Source organism: Chiloscyllium punctatum, chromosome 26 (assembly GCF_047496795.1).
Source record: "Chiloscyllium punctatum isolate Juve2018m chromosome 26, sChiPun1.3, whole genome shotgun sequence".
NCBI lineage: Eukaryota > Metazoa > Chordata > Chondrichthyes > Orectolobiformes > Hemiscylliidae > Chiloscyllium > Chiloscyllium punctatum.
This window is the reverse complement of record NC_092764.1, coordinates 62574720-62597257: the sequence shown is the minus strand read 5'-3', so window position 1 is coordinate 62597257 and position 22538 is coordinate 62574720. Positions and strand designations below refer to the sequence as shown.

General features: G+C 46.9%; 1 long non-coding RNA gene across 1 annotated transcript in view; it reads left to right on the top strand.

Moving 5' to 3' along the window:
- The first annotated feature begins 1122 nt into the window (after positions 1–1122).
- The window catches only part of LOC140496190 (uncharacterized), a 43077-nt gene continuing 21661 nt past the window's right edge, over positions 1123–22538 (top strand). Inside the window, exons 1-2 of the long non-coding RNA XR_011964206.1 lie at positions 1123–1184; positions 7301–7420. This is a non-coding gene — a long non-coding RNA (uncharacterized lncRNA). The remainder of the gene's footprint in view (positions 1185–7300; positions 7421–22538) is intronic.

Below are 22538 nucleotides of genomic sequence, written 5' to 3'. Positions count from 1 at the left end.
CCCATCACCAAGTCACCCTTTATTGACACCAACGGAGTCAATAACACCAACCCAGCTTGCTCAGAGCTGGCTCCTGGAGGGAGCAGAACCCCTGGACACTCCAGTTTGTATCTGTCAGCCAGGGCTCCCTGATTGGACCAGGTTAACAGCCCCAATCAGGGAACTCATATTCTCTGAGATCCACCTGACTGACCTTGTCTCAGTCACGACAGTGTTCAGTAACTGCACCTCACGCTGAGTAAGCAATTGAGCCACTGCCTTCAGGAAGTCTGACAATACTCTTGTCTCCCAGTTTAATCTTACCTCATGGTTCTTCAGATTCATCTGAGAAGAAACTGAGAAGAGACTGATGCCCCCATTGAAGCTGCTATGTTTGATGTGGTGGTGATGTGGTTTCTTTGGGGATTAACAGAAACTCAGATCAGACACCTTAGTAATTATTACAGTATGTTTATGATCACACTGAGCACGGCAGTAAGGTATCAGAGCAGCATCACTCTCGACATCTTCATCAAACTCACTGCATGGAAAGGTTTGGCCTCATCCTAAACATTTTCTCACACGGATCCCTGCCATTGTCCCTCTGAAATCTGTAAATGTCCCGGGACAGAAAATGGTGGTGAATTTGGACAGAAACGTACAGAGGAAATAGAAACATTTTGTGGAAGGATTTGATTCAAACTGTGAGCCATTTCATTTTAAATTAAAGCAAGATTTTTTATTGAAGGTCAACTTACAGCATGGTTGTGTCAAACTGATTTACATATTTCCATTTAAAACAAATGTAAATGATTGGTCCCTCAGCACACACAGTGATGACATCATGATAAAGGCTGATGGGTTCTGATGAAGAGTCACTGGACTCGGAACATTCATTCTGCTTTCTCCCCACAGATACCAGACCTGCTGAGTTTCACCAGCAATTACTGTTTTGTTTCATGACATAGACTGAAGTGTAATGAATAAGTTAATATTGACCCTAATGTGTGAATCCCTGTTTCTTATCCAGTCCAATGCTCACTGTCTTTGCATTTTCCAGCCTGGAGTCTGATCTACGTAAGGTCCTGATGGATATGGATTTTCCAATGGACAGTGAAACATTTGTACTTCCAAATGTTAAGGCTGCTGTGATCAAACTGGATATGAATGTTTCTGAGTTTAAGGTTACTGCCAATTTCTCATGGGTAAGTGTTTTCACAATGCAGTAATTAATTAGGGTGCAGTAATGAAATGTGACATTGTCTGACTTGATAATATTTGAGTATTAAATACTCCCCCAGAGTAAGGATCACACAAATATTTAACTGCAACAGTTCAATAGAATCAGATCATTTCTAACTGGATAACCTGAACAATGAACAAGGGGGGAAAGTCCCAGCTTTGTAGTGTTGTTTGTGATGAGACTACATGGGCCCTGTGCCCCCCTGGAGATGGGTGCTGTGGTGCCAGCTGTTTCCAGTATACCCCACATGGTACAGCCTCTTGAGAAGGTGCCCCCTGACCCCTGTGTGTTACTGGAACCAGGTGATGAGCTGCTAACCTGGTTTTACACAGCAGCCTCCCTGCCTGATGTAATACTGAATTCCCCAACTTGGACCACCCAGGGCCATGCACCAAACATGTGCATCACAGAATCTGTATTCAGGAACATAGCCAGTGACGTGGACAAATGGGAACTGACCATCCTTGTGCAGTGCCCGAGTGCCTGTCCTGGTGTTCCTGTGCAGCTTTACCCCGTTGGTTACTGCATGGTTAGTGGAAGGCAGCTGACCTCCAATGGGGGAGACTGCAGGTGGCTTTTGCAGGATTTCCTGGGGAAACCCTGGGCCTGGCTTCAGACTGAACCATCTCACAACAGACAGCAGCTGTCTGGACTGACAGGGTAAGGGACAGCAGCAAGGGGACTGGTGGAGTGGCCACAGTGAGAGGACAAATGCTGTCGCCCTGAGAGAGGGCAGCAGGTTGATGCTCCATGGTGCCTCTGCCAGTCCCCCAGGCAGCATCCCCAGATCCCTAGTGATCTGTTGGAGGATGAGCTGCTGGCCTGCTCCAAGAGCCTGCAAACCCCTTTGCCCACTGGGATCCACAGTCATGTTCACAGCAGGTCTGAGCCTGCATGGGACCAAGCACAACCTCAGTCTGAACTCACACTGCAGCATTGAGGGGTTTCTTGGCTTCTGTCTGAGCTTCAGCAGAGGCTGAGACAGTGAGTACAGATACTGGATCACTGCCCTGTCAGCTGCTGCACTCAAGGAGCTGGTTCCCACTGCCCCAGGGGGGGAATGATGGGATCCAAGCTCTGTACAGTGCCCTCTGTCACATTGGGACTGAGCTTCACCATGCCCTTTGATAGGCTGTCTGACATGGCCTGCTAATGTCCCAAGCATCTCAGTGTGTATTCCCATCAACCTCCTTCTGTAGGTCTCCCATTAATGTCCCCATCTGTGTTCCCTGCAGCAGAACCTGCCCTCCATGGAGTTGGCACACGAGGTACCCATTTCCCCTGGCAGCTCACCTGTGAGATCAAGTTACAATGCCCCCTCACCAGTGACCTGGGTTTGAACTTCCACCTCCTCACGGCTGTGAGCAGGTCCCCAGCCGGCAGTTCCTGGGAATCTGAAAGCAGCAAATCAGAACGGGAGGGTTGGGATGTTGGAGGGAGAGGCAGAGGAAAGCACCAGATCCATGGTCCCACAGTCTGCAGCTTTCATTTGATTCCCCATCTCAGGGTGAGAGTGAGGAGGGGATTGAGAGCAGCAGAGGCAGTTACTCACCGTCATCCTTAATGTCCCTCATGAAGCCATGGGCTCTGTTCCAGCTGTCCCCATGATTCTCAGCATATTCCCAGAGGTCCCCCTGTGAATGAAATGGTCCTGTCCCCACTGATTCTGTCGGCCCTGTAGCTATTATGGAGAACCTTCTGCTGTAAAATGTGATTGAGTCTGTTGCAGTGTGTTGGGGTGATGACCCACAGCTGAATAGCTGGATGGAAGTGGAATCAGCAAGAGTTGGTGTTGGGATGTGTCTGTGTCTGTGTGTGTGTGTGTGTGTATGTGCGTGTCTGTGTCTGTGTGTCTGTGTGTATGCGTGTGTCTGTGCGTGCGTGTCTGTGTGTGTGTGTCTGTGTGAAAATGTGTATGTGTCTTTGTGTGTCTGTGTGTATGCGTGTGCCTGTGCGTGCGTGTGTGTCTGTGTGTGTGTCTGTATGTGTGTGCGTGTCTGTGTGTGTGTCTGTTTGTGCGTGTATGTGCATGTGTGTGTCTGTGTATGTGCGTGAGTGTGCGGTGTCTGTGTGTGTGTGCATCTGTGTGTGCATGTCTGTGTGTGTGTCTGTGTGTGTGTGCGTGTGTGTTTGTGTGTGTGTCTGTGTGTGTGTGCATGTGTGTTTGTGTGTGTGTCTGTGTGTGCGCGTGTGTGTGTCTGTGTGTGTGTGTGTGTGTCTGTGTGTGTGTGTGTGTGCCTGTGTGTGTGTCTGTGTGTGTGGGTCTGTGCATGTGTGTCTGTGTGTTTGTGTGTGTGTGTGTATGTGTCCGTGTGTGTGTGTGCGTGTGTGTCTGTGTGAGTGCGTGTGTCTGTGTGTGTGTGCGTGGAAAAACAATTCGAAAGCTCAGGATGAAAGTGAAAAAGATCTATGTGCTAGCAGAGTCAGCAGTTAATTTGTTCATCTGTAGAGCAGTGATCTCTCTGATTCGTGATCCTGAAGGTATTAACAATCAACCATGCAGAACAGGGCTGAAGTCACATCTTAGTTTGAATGAATTGCGAGGTGCTGCCTTTTGGGAAAACAAATCTGAGCATGACTTATACAATTAATAGTAAGGTCCTAGGGAGTGTTGCCAAGCAAAGAGATCTTGGAGTGCAGGTTCATAGCTCCTTGAAAGTAGACTCACCGGTAGACAGGATAGTGAAGAAGGCGTTTGGTATGCTTTCCTTTATTGGCCAGAGTATTGAGTAAAGGAGTTGGGAGGTCATGTTACAGCTGTACATGACATTGGTTAGGCCACTGTTGGAATATTGCCGACCATTGATCCTCATGTGAGGTAAACCTAATGTATGAATCCTCAAATTTCTGTGACCAGATGCATGTCCAGCAGTCTCTTAAATATCCGCAATGACCTCGTTTCCACAACTGCTGCTGGCAACGCATTCCATGCTCTCACAACTCTCTGCATAAAGAACCCACCTCTGACATCCCCTCTATACTTTCTGCCAAACAGCTTAAAACTATGACCCCTCTTGTAAACAATTTCGGCCCTGGGAAAAAGTTTCTGGCTGTCATCTATGCCTCTCATTATCTTGTACAACTCAATTAGGTCCCCTCTCTGCCTTCTTTTTTACCAGGGAATAAAATCCGAGCTCAGTCAACCTCTCTTCGTAAGATAAGCCCTCCATTCCAGGCAGCATCCTGGAAAACCTCCTCTGAACTCTCTCCAAAGCATCCATATCTTTCCTATAATAGGGCGACCAGAACTGGACAGAGTATTCCTAGTGTGGTCTAACCAAAGTTTTATAGAGCTGCTACAAGATCCCATGGCTCTTAAACTCAATCCCTCTGTTAATGAAAGCCAAACACCATATGCTTTCTAAACAACCCTGTCCAACTGGGTGGCAATTTTAAGGGATCTATGTACCTGCACACCAAGATCCCTCTGTTCCTCCACACTGCCAAGAATCCTGTCTTTAATCCTGTATTCAACTTTCAAGTTCAACCTTCCAAAATGCATTACTTTGCATTTCTCCAGGTTGAACTCCATCTGCAACCTCTCAGCGCATCTCTGCATCCTGTCAATGTCCCGCTGCAGCCTACAACAGCCCTCTACACTGTCAATGACAACTCCAACCTTTGTGTCATCTGCAAACTTGCTAACCCATCCTTTAATCGCCTCATCCAAGTCATTAATAAACATTACAAAGAATAGAGGCCCAAGAACACAGCTCTGTGGAACACCACTCACCACTGACTTCCAGGCAGAATATTTTCCTTCCACTGCCACTCGCTGTCTTCTGTCAACCAGCCAATTCTATATCCAGACCGCTAAATTTCCCTGTATCCCCTGACCTTCTGAACAAGCCTACCATGGGGAACCTTATCAAATGCCTTACTAAAGTCCATATACACAACATCCACCACTCGCCCCTCATCAACTTGTCTGGTAACATCCTCAAAGAACTCAATAATATTTGTGAGGTATGACCTTCCCCTCACAAAGCCATGCTGACTGCCTTTAATCAAGCCATGCTCTTCCACATGGTCATGAATCCTATCCCTCAGAATCCTTTCTAACACCTTGCAGACGACAGACGTGAGACTGACTGGTCTGTAATTTGCAGGGATTTCCCTATTTCCTTTCTTGAAGAGAGGAATTACATTTGCCGCTCTCCAGTCCTCAGGTATGACTCTGGTGGAGAGCGAGGATGCAAAGATCTTCGCAAGTGGCAAAGCAATCACATTTTTCGCTTCCCAAAGCAGCCGAGGACAATGCTGGTGACTTTTCAATCTTAATGTTTGTCAAAATTTTCAGCACATTAGCTTCCTCAATCTCTATCTGTTCCAGCATGCTTACCTCCTCTTCTATGGTTTCATTCACGCCAAGGTCCTTTTACTTCGTAAAGACAGAAGCAACAAACTCATTTAGGGCTTCCCCAACCTCCTCAGACTCTGGACACAAGTTCCCAATGCTATCCCTGATCGGTCCTACTCTTTCTTTGATCATTCTCTTATTCCTCACATATGTGTAAAATGTCTTTGGATTCACCCTAAACCTTCCTGCCAAACCTTTCTCGTATCCCCTCCTGGCTCTCCTCAGACCATTTTTGAGCTCCTTCCTCACCTGCCTGTAATCCTCTAGGGCTGAGCTTGACCCTAGCTTCCTCCACCTTACGGAAGCTGCCTTCTTCCTTTTGACGAGGAGCTCCTCCGCTCTCATCATCCAAGGTTCCTTTATCTTACCCCTTCTTGCCTTTCTCATAGGAACACTTAGCCTTGTCATTGCTCCGAAACACAGTCTTTCCAAAATCACCTTTTGTCAGGTTTTAGCTCAACCGTGTCTGAGAAAACACAAACAGTCAGGGGGTAAGGGCTTCAGATCCCCTCCTCCCAGCCCTGCCCTGCCTGTTGTGAATCTCTGTGTGCCCAGTGGTGACACAGGAGCTCAATGCCCCCTCACTCTCTTTGCTGTTCCACCTCACGGGGGGAATGGACTGGAAATCAAACTCTGCTATTCCCAGAGTCATGACAAAAGCTAATGATTTTTACATCATATTCAAAACTCCCTCATTTACTTGTCTTTTTAGACCCAGGTTAACAGAAAACATGGACCAGGTTTTCATCCTAAACTATTTCCTTCAATTTATTCCTGGTACACGGGTGTCACTGGCGAGGTCCGCACTTCTTGCCCGTTGGGAATTCCCTTTGAGAAGGTGGTGGTGAGCTGCCTTCCTGACCCACTGCTGTCCAACTGAGACTTTATCGCGATTGACACAACTGAGTGGCTTGCTCGGCCATTTCAGAGGGCAGTTGGAAATCAGCCAAGTGATTCTGATGAACAAGATCGCTCTGCTCACAGGATGAAAAGTTCTTTTGAGATGGTGCCAGGCCCTGTCTTTCAGTGAGGGGACACTGGGATTGGCACCTCATTACCCACTCCCACTTATCCATTCAGCATGTCCCTCATCCCCCGGGTCCGATCACCATTGGGCCTTTTCCTTGTGTGGGAACAGCACCCGCTCCTAGTGCCAACACCAAGATGGGCACCATCATTAAAAACAGAGGGTTCAGGGAGGCTCCAAGTCCATAAACTGCATTTTCTGTCTGATTCCCATTAAACATTCCTGAAAGACAGATGAACTGTGGAATGCTGGGATAGTCCAACAGGTTTATTTGGAAGCACTAACATTCAGAGGCGCTGCTCCTTCATCAGGTGGTTGTGGAGTCTAAGATTGTAAGACACAAGATTAAGAGCAAAATTTTGCGATCTGTCTTATGATCCTACACCACAACCACCTGATGAAGGAGCAGCGCTCCGAAAGTTAGTGCTTCCAAATAAACCTGTTGGACTGTAACGAGGTGTTGTGGGATTTTTAACTTTGTCCACCACAGTCCAACACCAACTCCTCCAAATCATATCCCACATTCAGAGTGAAGGTTGGAGTGACAGATCATCAACTCCCTTCAAACCCACTCTCTGCCTCGTTCAACCTGTCACCATGGAATTATTAAACAACAAGGTTACATTGTCAGTGGCTTGTTCAGTAAAAGACGATGGAAACTATTTCAAACAATCTTATTATCATTGTGCAGGTGGGCCCTGATGGTCGGGTGGAGTTCACTGCTGTTCGGATTTCTTTGTCATTTGCATCACCCATGGCCAGGAACGGGAGGGCCGTTGTCACTCAGTTGAAGAGCGAACCCTCCATCCAGGTAATGGAAGGAACCCACTCCCTCTGAATCTGGATTGATCTGGATTCCAGACTGTCAGTGTTTCTGTTTGTTATTCCCTTTGTGGATGAATCTGGGGATTATTCTCTCTTTATCTGGAACCTGCTGTGTCTCCAGTATTTCTGACATGGCTCCTCCTCACTTCAGCTAAAGGCAGGCTTTAATTCCTGGGCTTCACGTGAACAAGATCTTACATTTACAATCATCATGACATCATCTGAGTATATCCGATCCACCCCATCTCCTTCGATATACCGCAAGAATAAATCTGTTTATTCACCAAACATCGAACTACAGGAGATTACGGTGACACAGTAACTCAGTGATTTGCTGCCTCACAGCGCCAGGGACCTGGGTTCGATTCCAGCTTCAGGCGACTGTCTGTGTGGGGCTTGTACATTCTCCCCGTGTCTGCGAGGATTTCCTCCGGGTGCTCCAGTTTCCTCCCACAGTTCAAAGATGTGCAGGTTAGGTGAATTGGCCAAGCTAAATTGCCCATAGTCTTCACGAATATCAAGGTTAGGTACAGTATTCAGGGAAAATGTAGAGTAATAGGGTAGGGGAATGGGTCTGGGTGGGATATTCTTCGGAGGGTCGGTGTGGACTGGTTAGTAAATGGGCTGTTTCTACACTGTCGGGATTCTATGATATTATTGATCCAGACCTGTGGATAGCAGTATGTCCACAATCAGGATGTTATTCAGTGTAAATGGCTGGGACAGGGGCCTCGATATTAATGGGGAAATGGGGAGGGTGCAGGGAGCCCAGCAGGGGGTGAAGGACCTGACCAAGTAGACAAACAGGAGGCTGGAAGAACACAGCAATCCCGGTAGCATCAGGAGGTGGAGAAGTCAATGCTTCAGGTCTAACCCTTCATCAGGACTGGATGTGGGGATGGGGGGGAGGGTGAGCTGCAGATAGAGAGAGGGGAGGGGAGAGATGGGGAGAGTAGCAGGATGGTGAGGCAGTGATTGGTGAACACAGGTAGTGGGTTCGACCTGATTGGTCAATGGAAGGGATGGATCCAGTTGGGAGCTGGAAGGAAGGGTCAGTGGGTGGAATGGAAGGAAGGAGGTGGGGCTGGAAAGGGAGCAGGGGGATGGGTGGGAAGGTTATTGGAGATTCAGGAACTCAATGTTAAGTCCTTTGGGTTGTCGGATGGCTGCCCAGGCCGACCTGACAAGGCTGGGGAGGTGGAACTCCTCATGATCTTCCCTGGAGAGAGACATTTCCATCATTCTGTCCAGCCTCCCGAGGGACAGTCGCCCAGACTGACTGCCTGGTTTACAGCAAGAACAGAAATGTCAAGGGGATCTCATGAAACCTGCAAGAGCAGGAAATGGAATGAAATCAGAATGTGCTGGAGAAACTCAGCAGGTCTGGCAGCATCTGTGGAGAGAGAAACAGAGTTAATGTTATCCGTCCAATCTGGCGTTTCTGATGAACTGAGGAGACGTGCTGGGAGTGTGGCTGAATTAGGCCGGGTATGAATTGTTGTATTTCCCAATGACAGGTTGTGGTGTTGAGATAAAGCCGTGTGTTTACAGTTTGTCAGGTATTACACCAGACTGTGGTGCTTCGTACTTGGTTTATATTTGGATCCCATGAATATTCATTAACATAAAAGCCCAGTCCCTCCTTGAAGACCCAGTCAGCAGTGTGTGAGAATCTGGTGAGCCCGGTTCATGTTTGTTTCCCGGTGATGTACAGCGGCAGGTTTCTGCAGTTTGGTCTGAGGGCAGCACTTTCTCTTGGTTATGGCACAAGGGAGAGGGACAGAAAGCTGGCAGCTGGCATGGAGCATTGTGAATGGCCAGGTTGTGGCAGTGAGGGGAGCTGGGGGAATGGGGTCAATGGGGTGGAGGGATACACAAGGAATTCAGGGGAGGGCAGAGGTGGGATAGGGAATGGAGATAGACTGGGAACAGTCAGACAGGGTAAGGACATGAGGGGCCTTGAAGGTGGTGTCAGTCCTGTCCACATTTGGCTCCACCTCAGGCTGTTAGCTGATAAAGTCATTCCCGGGAGATGAGTTTATCTGTTCCCACTGAGGCACATCCCACAAGGAGCTGGCGTTGGTCTATTCCTCACCTGAACCACGGTGAGAGCAACATGCAGAGGCAGTGAGACTCTGGGTGGACAGGGTGGATCTGACAGGGAGTACCATCTCTCCTCCAGCTGGGATCAGAACAAGATCAACTACAGTGAAAACAAATGGGAACATTCTGGATATACAGAACGCCCAAGGTCCAGGTAACTTTAATTGTGTTCCAATCCCAGCTGATGGTGATACTGGACACATCAGATCTCAGAGTGAAACCTGACCTGATAAACCACAGTCATCTGGAACAAAGAACTCTGGGTTCTGGAAATCAGAAACACAACACAAAGTGCTGGAGAAACTCAGCAATTCTGAAGAAGGATCACTGGACTGGAAACATTAACTCTGTTTTTCTCTCTGTACATGTTGCCAGATCTACTGAGTTTCTCCAGCACTTGCCTGTTTTCTTTCAGATTCCCAGTATCCACAGTTCTTTGTTTTATATTGGGCTGAGGTGGGTGTTGGGTACATTCCCTACTGCTGTGTCCCCACAGACATGGCCCATTGTTGAACTCCAGACAAAGTGGAAGATGTTTTGAGTGTCCTCCACTGTCCAGGAGTGGAGTATGGGCCAAAGTTACAGCACATTGAGAAATGAAGAAGTATCTCCCAGCTGATGACCAGCTCCTTATCTCCAATGGAGAGGGAATGTCACTTCCCCAGCCCAGTTTCAGTCACATCACAGTTACCCACACCTTCCAGGTTTTAGCACACACCTCGGCTCCTCTGAATCACATTCCCAGCACCTTCAGGTAGTCTGCTCAGACAGGGCAAAGGGCAAAGGGCAAAGGATTGATTGGCCCAGTTCTGAAAAGGAACAGGAGCTCATTCTTGCTGCAGTTGATCTTGTGTCCTGAAGCCAGTTTGAACTGGTCACAGATTCTCATCAGTCTGATCACTGACGGTGGATCTGTGCAGAAAGCAGTGATGTTTTCCATGTGCAGGGATGATTTGAACTCAGTGCCTGCAGTATCTGGTATTTTCCCTTTTCCTACACCTGCCTCCTTCCTATTGTACTCAGTAAATGGTTCAATACAGCACACAAACAGGATGGGAGAGAGGACAGTCCTGCCTGGCTCCATCTCTGATCGGAAAGCTTTCCCATTCCCAACCATTATTTAAACTGTTCCACTGATGTTTGTTCAGAGCAGATGGATCCAATTGTGGAATCCCTGCATTAACCCCATTTGAAGAGCAAGTTGATTAAGTAGGTGTTGGATATTCTTCCAAAGGCCTTCTCCAGGTCCAAGCTGACAAGTCATGTCTCCAAACCCCTCTGACCTCACTGAGGTGTTTGTCCAGCCTCTCCCTCATACTGCTGTCTGAGACCTCCATGAGGGAGAACAGCAAAGACTGTGAGGTCTATCTGCCTGTGGGCTTCCCATCCTAAACTCCGATGCAGTGGGACTTGCCATCCAGCCACAGCAACAATGAAGGTGAAGCCACTGCCTAGAATGACCAGCCAGGAATTCACCAGCAGCAGTGGGAGCTGCTGGACACCAGCAGGTCACTGGCTGGTTTGAGTTGGGTGACATGTTGATTCACCACGGTCAAGTATTTTTTTACAAGATTACATCTCTTATATGAAGGTGACTGCCCACAACCTCCATAACTCTATGGGAAGGATAACCTGTTTCCCTAGAGTGGAAAACCAAAGCAAGAGAATTGGACATTATTTCCTTCTGACCAGATCGATGGTCCATGGAGCCATTGCTGTGACCACTGCCTGTATGCACTGAGCTGCAGTATTCCACATTCCTGTCAATACAGTAAACAGCACTGACCTTGGTGAAGGACACAAGGTCAAATCACTTTGCTCAGTGAACATCTGCTGGACAAAAAATGGAGGCAATCTTGATACATAATAAAACTCAGTTGGTTACCAGAGTGATGAAGGTTCAGGAAATAATATTAATATCACTTGGGAACCTGTGTTCTCAGGCAGGAGATGTGTGGATAACTTTCAAGTTGATTTGTATTTCTAAAGTATGTGTTAAGAATGAAGGAACACAGTTTTAGTTTCACTTTTGATTTTTGTTATTGGTATTGGAATATTGGACAGTTTGTTCATCATTACTTTACTGCGGGTTTACAGACTGGAATAGATCTTGAGGTGAACAGTTCAGTGCATTAGAAATTAAAGTTATTGAAAGAGAAACAGCTATTGTCTACTGACAGGGCTAATGTAACACAGAAAGGCAGAATTGTACAGAAAATCAAAGGATACTTGTAGGTTCAGTCACATCGAAGAGCTACTGTCTGTTGAGCTGTCTCCAAAATCTCCTGGAGGTCAGTAAGGTGAAAACAGCACAGCCCAATTATACCTGTGTGAGCTGAATGGGGAACTTTAATGTGGAAACACAGTGATCCTCCTGTTCATGTACCTGTCCAAATATTTTTAAAAGTTGTAACTGTACCTGCATCTGCCACTTCCTCGAACAGTTCATTCCACATATGAACCAGCCTCTGTGTGAGAACATTTCCCCTCAGCTTCCTTTTAAATCTTTCTCCACTCAGTTTAAAATTATGCGCCCTAGTTTTGAACTCCCTAACTCTTTGGGAAAAGAGTTTGTTTCTTACCTTATCCATGCCCCTCATGATTTTATAAATATCCATAATTAATTGGGGGAGGGGAAATTATATCGCTATTAGATAGGAGCTGTGGAGTATAAATTGGGAACATTGTTCTGGGGGAAATGTACAACAGAAATGTGAAGGCTGTTTAAGGAACACTGGTTGTGAGTGTTGGATAACTTTGTCCCACTGAGACAGGCAAGGAATGGGAAGGTGAAGGAGCCTTGGATGGCAAGAGAAGAGGAGCTTCTTGTCAAGAGGAAGAAGGAAGCTTACGGAAGGTTTTGGAAGCAAGGATTTGGCACAGCTTTAAAGGATTACAGTATGGCCAGGAAAGAACTCAAAAAATGGACTGAGGAGAGCTAGGAGGGGGCATGAAAAAGCCTTGGGGGAAAGGATTAGGGAAAACCAAGAGGCGGTCTACATTTACATGAGAAATAAGAGAATGATCAGCGAGAGGGTAGGGCTGATCAGGGATAATGGAGGGAACTTGTGCCTGGAGTCTGAAGAGGTAGGGGAGGCCCTAAATGAGCTTTTGTTTCTGTGATCAAGAGAGAGGGACCTCGTTGATAATGAGAACATTGTGGACCAAGTTAATAAGCTTGAACAGATTGACATTAAGGAAATGGATGTGCTGGAAATTCTGGGAAGCATCAAGTTAGATAAGTCCCCAGGGCCAGACCAGATATATCTGAGGTTACTGCAGGAATTGAGGAATGAGATTACTACACCTCTGGTGATGATCTTTGCATCCTCACTCTCCATGGGAGTAGTACAGGCTGATTGGAGGGAGGAGAATGCTGTTCCTCTGTTCAAGAAAGAGAATAGGGAAATCCCTGGGAATTACAGACCAGTCAGTCTTACGTCTGTGGTAAGCAAGGTGCTGGAAAGGATTCTGAGAGACAGGATTTATGACCATTTGGAAAGACATTATTTGATTTAACACAGTCAGCATGGCTTTGTGAGGGGCAGGTCACGCCTCACTGGCCTTATTGAGATCTCTGAGGATGTGACGAGACAAGTTGATGAAGGTTGAGCAGTGGATGTGCTGTATATGGATTTCAGTAAGGCATTTAATAAGGTTTCCCAAGGTAGGTTCATTCAGAAAGTTAGGAGGTATGGGATATCGGGAATTTTGGCTGTCTGGATACAGAATTGACTGGCCGAAATAAGACAGCGAGTGGTATTGGACAGAAAGTATTCCTCCTGGAGCTCGGTGACCATTGGTGTCCCACAAGGGTCTGCTCTTGGGCCTCTGCTCTTTGTAGTTTTTATAAGTGACTTGGATGAAGAAGTGGAAGGATGGGTTAGTAAGTTTGCCAGTGACACAAAGGTCAGTGTTGTCGTGGATCGTGGTGAGGGCTGTTGCAGACTACAACGAGACATTGACAGGATGCAGAGCTGGGCTGAGAAGTGGCAGATGAAGTTGAATCTGGTTAAATAAGAAGTGATTCATTTAGGAAGGTCAAATTTGGATGTTGAATACAGGGTTAAAGCCAAAACAAATGCTATACTGGATGCTGGAATCCAAGGTAGACAGGAGGAGGCTAGAAGTAGAAGACAGCAAGACAGGCAGCATCAGGAGGTGGAGAAGCTGTTGGAGAGGAAGAAGCAAAGGGCCTGGAGGCCATCCTTGTGAGATATTAACATGTATAAGGACTGCACATCGATAGTGAAGAGATAGCACTGGGGGCCAGGGAACTGGAAGTTGCTGAAGAGATGGAGAGCGTGGTTGGTGTCGCGGATGGAGGTGGGAAGAGCCTGAACTGAGGGACAGAGGGTGGAGTCGAGGTAAGACAAGATGAGTTCATTGGGGCAGGAGCATTCCGAGACGATGGGTCGGTCGGGGTAATTGGGCTTGTGGACCTTGATTAGATTAGATTACTTACAGTGTGGAAACAGGCCCTTCGGCCCAACAAGTCCACACCGCCCCGCCGAAGCGCAACCCACCCATACCCCTACATCTACCCCTTACCTAACACTACGGGCAATTTAGGATGGCCAATTCACCTGACCTGCACATCTTTGGACTGTGGGAGGAAACCGGAGCACCCGGAGGAAACCCACGCAGACACAGGGAGAACGTGCCAACTCCACACAGTCAGTCGCCTGAGGCGGGAATTGAACCCAGGTCTCTGGCGCTGTGAGGCAGCAGTGCTACCCACTGTGCCACCGTGCCGTCCACTTGGAGAGCAGGTCGAACCGGGCAGTGGGCTGGGGGCCTATGAGTTTGGAGGCAGTGGAGGGGAGATCACCGGATACAATGAGGACACAGACAGTGCGGGTGATATTGGTTTTTGGCTTAAAGACAGGATTGTGGGCAGAGTGGAGGAACAGCAGGATGTTGGGGCCCATGGACATAGATCCCTCAAAGTTGCTGCCAACTTGATCGGGTTGTTAAGAAGGTGGATGGTGTTTTGGTTTTCATTAACAGGGGGATTGAGGATAAGAGCCAGGGGGTTTTGCTGCAGCTCTATGGACCCTGGTTCGACCACACTTGGAATATTGTGTCCAGTTCTGGTCGCATCATTTGAGGAAGGATGTAGATGCTTTAGAGAGGGTGCAGAGGAGATTTACCAGGATGCTGCCTGGATTGGAGGGCTTGTCTTATGAAGAGAGGTTGTGTGAGCTTGGGCTTTTCACATTGAGAGAGGAAGAGAGAGAGGTGACTTGATAGAGGTGTACAAGGAAATGGGAGACATAGATAGAGTAGTTAGCCAGAGACTTTTCCCCAGGGCAGAAGTGGCTGTCACAAGGGATCATAATTTTAAGGTGATTGTAGGTAGGTATTGGGTGATATCAGAGGCAGGTTCTTTACTCAGAGAGTGGTGGGTGTGTGGAATGCACTGCCAATGGTGGTAGTAGAGTCAGAGACATTAGGGATGTTTAAGCGACTGGAGGTTGGCTAATGTGGTGCCACTATTTAAGAAGGGTGGTAAGGACAAGCCAGGGAACTATAGATCAGTGAGCCTGATGTTGGTGGTAGGTAAGTTGTTGGAGGGGATCCTGAGGAACAGGATGTACATGTATTTGGAAACACAAGGACTGATTAGGGATAGCGAACAAGGCTTTATGTGTGGGAAATCATGTCTCACAAACTTGATTGAGTTTTTTGAGGAAATAACAAAGAGGATTGATGAGGGCAGAGTAGTAGATGTGATCTATATGGATTTCAGTAAGGCGTTCAACAAGGTTCCCCATGGGAGATTGGTTGGCAAGGTTAGATCTCATGGAATACAGGGAGAACTCACCATTTGGATACAGAACTGGCTCAAAGGTAGAAGACAGAGGCTGGTGGTGGAGGGTTGTTTTTCAGATTGGAGGCCTGTGACCATTGGAGGACCATAAGGGTCAGTGTTGGGTCCAGTACTTTTCATCATTTATATCAATGATTTAGATGTGAGTGTTCGAGGTACAGTTAGTAAGTTTGTAGATGACACCAAATTGGAGGTGTGGTGGGCAGCGAAGAGGGTTACCTCAGATTACAATGGGATCTGGACCAGATGGGCCAATGGGCTGAGAAGTGGCAGATGGAGTTTAACTTAGATAAATGTGAGGTGCTGCATTTTGGGAAAGCAAATCTTAGCAGGACTTATCTACTTTATGGTAAAGTCCCAGGGAGTGTTGCTGAACAAATCGACCTTGGAGACCAGGTTCATAGCTCCTTGAAAGTGGAGTCGCAGGTAGATAGGATAGTGAAGAAGGCTTTTGGTAAGCTTTCCTTTATTGGTCAGAGTACTGAGTACAGGAGTTGGGAGGTCAAGTTGTGGCTGTACAGGGCATTGGTTAGGCCACTGTTGGAATGTTGCGTGCAATTCTGGTCTCCTTCCTCTCGGAAAGATGTTGTGAAACTTGAAATGGTTCAGAAGATATTTACAAGGATGTTGCCAGAGTTGGAGGATTTGAGCTTGAATAGGCTAGGGCTGTTTTTGGAGGGTTATGGGCCAGCTGCTGGCATGTGAGATTAGATTGGTTTGGGATTTCTGGTCAGCATGGATGGGTTGGACTGAAGGATGGGTTTCTGTGCTGTACATCTCTATGACTCTATGACTCTACTAATTGGTCTACCATGTGGAACCTGGTCAAAGGCCTCACTATAAATTCATGCAGTCGATGTCTACCCCTCTGTCAAGTTAAAAAAAATCACGCAACACCAGGTTATAGTCCAACAGGTTTATTTGGAAGCACTAGCTTATGGAGCGCTGCTCCTTCATCAGGTGGTTGTGGAGCATAAGATCGTAAGACATAGAATTTATAGCAAAAGTTTACAGTGTGATGTCACTGACATTATATATTAAAAAAGACCTGGATGGTTTGTTAAGTCTCTCATTTTAGAATGACTTGTTGGTTTCAGTTCTTTCATATGTAAATTCCAGAACTTTCTTAAAGTTATATTCTCAAGTGAACTTTAACAATAGGTGCCATGCTTGCCCAGATAATGCATTGAAGGTGTGAGGTGCCCTGTGTGAGGATGTCTGTGCCCCAATGTTCACAGTGATTCTATTTCTCAAAAAGGGATTTACAGAATCATACAGGGATTCAGGCAGTTTTTGAGCAAAATAAAATGTAACTGTGCACATTCTCACCCTCCCACCCTCCTGCACACACTCTCACAGACTTATATCCCTTTACAGTCACACTCCCACACATACACACACTCTCTCTCTCAGCCTCTCTCTCACACACACTCACACACACATACATTTAGGTTTGTGAGGTCATTTGTACTTGCAGAACAACATTTTAATAAATTACAAAGTAAAACGTAATTCTGCACATTCCCACACTCCCACCCTCACACGCAACCTCTCACAGACTTATACCCTTTTACAGTCACACTCACGCACATACAAACACACATACATTTGTGGTGTAATCTGTACCAGCAGAATTACATTTTACTGCATGAATCCATGAACCATTCTGAAACTCCCTTATACTCCACAACCACCTGAGAAGGAGCTGCACTCCAAAAGCTACTGCTTCCAAATAAACCTGTTGGGCTATAACCTGGTGTTGTATGATTTTTTAACTTGTCAGAGGAGTAGACATTATCGACACAGATGAAGCTCCATCGTCACACACCTTTCATCACAAACTGAACAATCCGGCCTGTTCCACTTTAGTAGACACGGGGGTGCCCACTGGACATCCCAATGCACTCAGTAATTTGGGTTGGGGTATGCTCCACCATTTGCAATTTCCAGTGTTTCAGAAACACGGGGTATTTTCCTCCAGCTCCTTAAAGTTTTGCCATTACTTTTTCTGGAGTCACCATTCTTTCATTCTCCAGCCAAAAAGGAGCAGCTCGTTATCATCTGTTTCCGTGTGGAGCCTCCCCTTGTCACTGGGTTGGTGATGGCTCATCTCTTATTTGACTCATGTTTTGTGGTTAAACTAAGACCATAAGATGGAGGATCGAAGGGAAGCCATTCAGCCCATCAAGTCTGTTCCACTATTCAATGTGATCATGGCTGGTCTGACAGTCCTCAACTCCACTTTCCTGCCTTTTCCCTGATACCCTTGATTCCTGACTGATTAATAATCTGTCTGTCCCAGCCTGTTTGTCTATTCCATTGCAAATGCTGGCTGATAATGACATTAACACCATGACCATCACTTTCACAGATGATTGAGAGCAGACTGATCAGATGGGAATTAGTTGGGATGGATTTGTCCAGCACTTTCTGTCCTTTGTCAGGACATATCTGTCATTGTCCAAATTGTGTGAAACTTCCTGTATTGTGTGTGATGGACTGCTCTTCCTGGTTCACCATTTCCCCTTCCTGTGCACAGTCATTACAATGGAGGGGCTGTTCGGTTCACCTTACTGGGCCATTTCACATGAGCCAATGTGGAGTCACATATCAGCCAGACTGGGGAATGATGGGAGATTTCCTTCCCTGAACAGCATTAGTGACAACCTGATAGTTCCATGGTCGCCATTACTGGGACGTGCTTTTGATTCCAAATGTATTTGTTAGTTAATTGGATTTAATTTTCACATCTGCACTGGGATTTAAACCCACACGCTGCATTGACTGAGGCCTCTGGATGACTAGTCTAGTAACCTTTCCCTGACACCATCATTCCCACAATCCTCACCACTGTTATCCAAGCAGTAGCTGAAACCACTCAGAAATATATTCCCCAACAATGAAGAAGGGAGAAAGAGAACTACAAACAGAAAACCACAAACCTGTTAGTGTTATACCAGGAGGAGCGAAAATACGAGAATCGATTTGCAAGTTTGTGATAACTGAATACTTCGAAAATAACATTTGTTTGGACAGGGTCCACATGGATTTGTGAAAGGGAAATCATGTTTGACAAATCTGTTGGAGATTTTTGAAGCTATTACTTGTAACGTAGATAATGGAAAACAGGAGGATGGGATGTATTGGATTTTCATTAGGCTTGAAGCAGGAGGTTGGGAAACACACTTCGAGCAGCAGGGACTGGGAGAAAGGTCCTGCTGTGGGGGTTGGGAATTGGTTACCAGACAGAAAACAGAGTTGGAATAAATGGGTCATTCTGAAGGTGGCAGCCTGTGCCCAGTGAGGTTCCACAAGGATCAGTGTTTGCATCACTGCTGTTCACAATCTCAACCAATGATGTGGATGTGGGGACCAAATGTAATGGGCAGCATCGTATCGGGGTCTGAGCAGCATGTATTATGGTGAGCTGTGTGACAGAATTGGGTGACACGTGCAGTGAGACCCATCTCAACATCAGGAGAAACTCACACCATCTTTTCACAAGCAGCATGGCAAGTTTCTCACTTGGCAGAGGGGAGTTACCAACTGATGCTCAGTATTGATGGTTAAACACCAGGCTCATAACCCAGACCATCTCATTAACAGTCAGACTGCCATCTCACCAAACTCACTAACAAGCCCGATGGCAGGGAAACTTGATTGGGGAACCAGAGTGAGCACAGTGTGAGGATGAGGTATTCGAGAGAAGATGGTGGGATTTATGCTGGCAGACTGGAGAAGGTCATTGTTTTCTTCCTATAGCACTGGGCATTCCCCCAAACAGTTCAGACTGCTTTACCCCAGTGACAACCTTAGAGCAGGATGGCATGGGGTGTCAGTGCCAGCCCCTGTGGGGGAGGGGTATGGGGAGTGGAGTCAGCACTGGACCCTTTGGGGGAGGGGGACGGAGTGGAGTCAGCACTGGGCCCTGTTGAGGAGGAGGAGGATGTTGTGGGGAGTCTGCACTGGGTCCTGTGGGGAAGGGGCACAGGGAGTGGAGCCATCACTGGGCCCTGTGGGGAAGGGGCACAAGGATTGGAGCCAACACTGGGCCCTGTGGGGAAGGGGCACAAGGATTGGAGCCAACACTGGGCCCTGTGGGGAAGGGGCACGGGGACTGGAGCCAACACTGGGCCCTGTGGGGGAGGGGCACAGGGAGTGGAGCCAACACTGGGCCCTGTGGGGGAGGGGCACAGGGAGTGGAGCCAACACTGGGCCCTGTGCCTTTATCCCAGTGGCCAACACTTGCACTCACTGCTCTGTCCCCCTCCCCCAAGGGGCCCAGTGCTGACTCCACTCCCAGTGTCCGTCCCCCACACAGTTCAGAGTGGCACAGTGGCTCAGTGGTTAGCACTGCTGCCTCACAGTGCCAGGGCCCCGGGTTCAATTCCAGCCTCGGGTGACTCTCTGTGTGGAGTTTGCACATTCGCCCCGTGTCTGTGTGGGTCCCCTCCAGGTGCTCTGGTTTCCTCCACAGTCCAAAGATATGCAGGTTTGGGGAATTGGCCATGCTAAAGTGTTCAGGGATGTGTTGGTTTGGTGCATTAGTGAGACCAGTAGGGTAGGGGAATGGTCTGGCTGGGTTACTCTTCGGAGGGTCAGTGTGGACTTGTTGGGCAAAATAGCCTGTTTCCACACTGTTGAGTTTCTATGATTTGAGGATTTGGAGGCCTACCCCCTGGAGGAAAATAAGCAGGGTTGTTGTCAGAGGTGATTCAGTAATAAGGGGAACAGATCGATGGGCCTGGGGCTGTAAACCAGACTCCAGGACGGTATGTTGTCTCCCGGCTGCTCGGGTGAAGGATGTCTCAGTGTGGCTACAGGACATTCTGAAGTGAGAGGGTGAACGGCCAGTGGCCGTGGTCGACATTGCTGCCAATGACATGGGTAAGACAAGGGGTGATGTCCTGTAAACAGAATATGGGGATTTAGGAAGCAAGTTATCAAGTAGAACCTCAAAACAGTGATCTCAGGATTACTGCCGATGCTCTGTGCATATCAAAGTAGAAATAGCAGGTTATATCAGACTGGAAAGTTGGTACATGGGAGAGGGTTTCAGTTTGCTGGAGCATTGGGACCTTTTCTGGGGGAGGTGTCATAATGACAACCTGGATGTGTAGTACCTGGACAGGACTGGAACTTGGGAATATATTGGTGAGTGCAGTCAGGAAGGTTTATACTAATACGCCAAGGGGATGAAACTCTATACAGGGAGATGGATGACACTGAAATACGTATTAAATCAGAAAAGAGAATGGGAGGTCAGAATGATGCTGGGCACAGATTACAAGGGCTAGAATTGAGCAGGGCCACAGCGAACAGAACTATGGAAGCCTTAAGGCCTTGTGCCTTAATGTGTAATCATTCTCAATAAAACAGATAAATTTATCACACAAATAGATCAGAGTGGATATGATATAGCGGGTATTACAGAGATGTGGCTGCAGGGTGACCAGGAATACGACCTGAATTACCACAAGTTTTCAGATTTTATAAAGGACGGACACAAAGAAAAGGGACAGTAATACGGCTGATTAAAAGGGAAATTGTGATTGTGAAGAAAGATATTAGAATAGGCATGTGACAGTGCAGGTAGCGGCCATTCAGCCCATCAAGTCTGGACCAACCTCGTGAAAAGCATCCCACCCTATCCCAGTCAATTTACATTTGCCACGGCTAACCCACCTAGCCTGCCCATCCCTGGGCACTGTACGGCAATGTTTTTAGCCTGGCCAATCCACCTAACCTGCACATCCTTGGACTGTGGGAGGAAAGCATAGCATCTGGCATAAACCCACACAGACACTGGGAGAACATCCAAACTCCACACAGACAGTCATCCAAAGGCTTGAATTGAAACCGGGTCCCTGACACTTTGAGGCAGCAGTGCTCCCCACTGTGTCACCGAGCTGCCCGAGAATAGCTCTTGTGAAGTAGAATCTGTATGGGTTTAGAAACACCAGGGGGCAGGGAATGATAGTGGGAGTTGGAATATCAACCCCCAAACTGTGGTAGTAATATTGGGCAAGGCATGAAAAAGGAAATTAGAGTCACAACTAATACAGGTAATGCTGTAATTATGGGCTATTTCAATCTGCATATAGATTGGACAAACCAACTCATTAGTAACAGCAGAGAGGAGGAATTCTTGGTGGTGTAAGGGTTAGTTTTATGAATCAATACTTTGAGGCACCAACTAGAGAAAAGGCCATCCTTGACCTGGTTTGTGTAATCAGGAAGGAATAATTGAAATTTAGTGATTCTGGGTAATCCAAGATGGAGGACGGGAAAAATATCTGGCTGTACCAGCTGCTCCTTTTTTGAGGTGTTTTAGGTATTAGAGGTGATTTCCTCGAATTCCAGGGGCAACAATTACTGTTTTAAATGCTGTTGCATTGTTTTGGAACTTTGCCGGGAAAAAAACTCAAAACAACAGCACTTTAAAAAGGGAGAAAAACAGAGAAAGGAAGCACATGGTGCAGTCAGTGCAGGAGAGAGAGAGAAAGAGAGAGAGAGAGAGAGAAAGAAACCCACATTGTTAACTGACAGAGTTAGCAGTTACTGCCTTTGCTGATGAATTTATGTATCGTGGACAGTGGAGTGTGTCTGGGAAAATTAAAAAAACAGTGAAATTCACAACTGATCTTGGAGGAACCTGTTGGGAGAGGTGATAGCACAGAAACAGAGAAGGGGATGTTTAAGAGTGGCCTTAAAAGAAGTCTGCAGTGATGAGTAGAGTGGATTCTTTCTTGATTATATGTTTTATTGAGCTATGTCTCTTGATGAAACTTAACATATAAGCCATAAGTATTAATTTAACTTGGACCAGTGTTTTGTAGAGGAATAAGACAGTGCTATTTTCTGGGTCTGTAGATTGAAAGAAGCAAAAATGGCCCTTAGTCGAGTGATATGCTCTTCTTGTCGGATGTGGGAGTTGAGGGAGAGGTTATGGGTTACTGAGGATTATAGCTGCAATAAAAGCCATTGGTTGTGAATCTTATCAGATCAAATGGATCAGTTGGAGAGGCAGTTAGAGGCAATGAAGAATTTACAAGAGCAAGAGGATGTGATTGATGGCAGTTAAAGGAAGGGGGGAAATCTCAGATACAGTCACACAGATGGGTTCAGGAAAAGTAAGAGGGTTAGGCAGGTAGTGCAGGAATCTTCT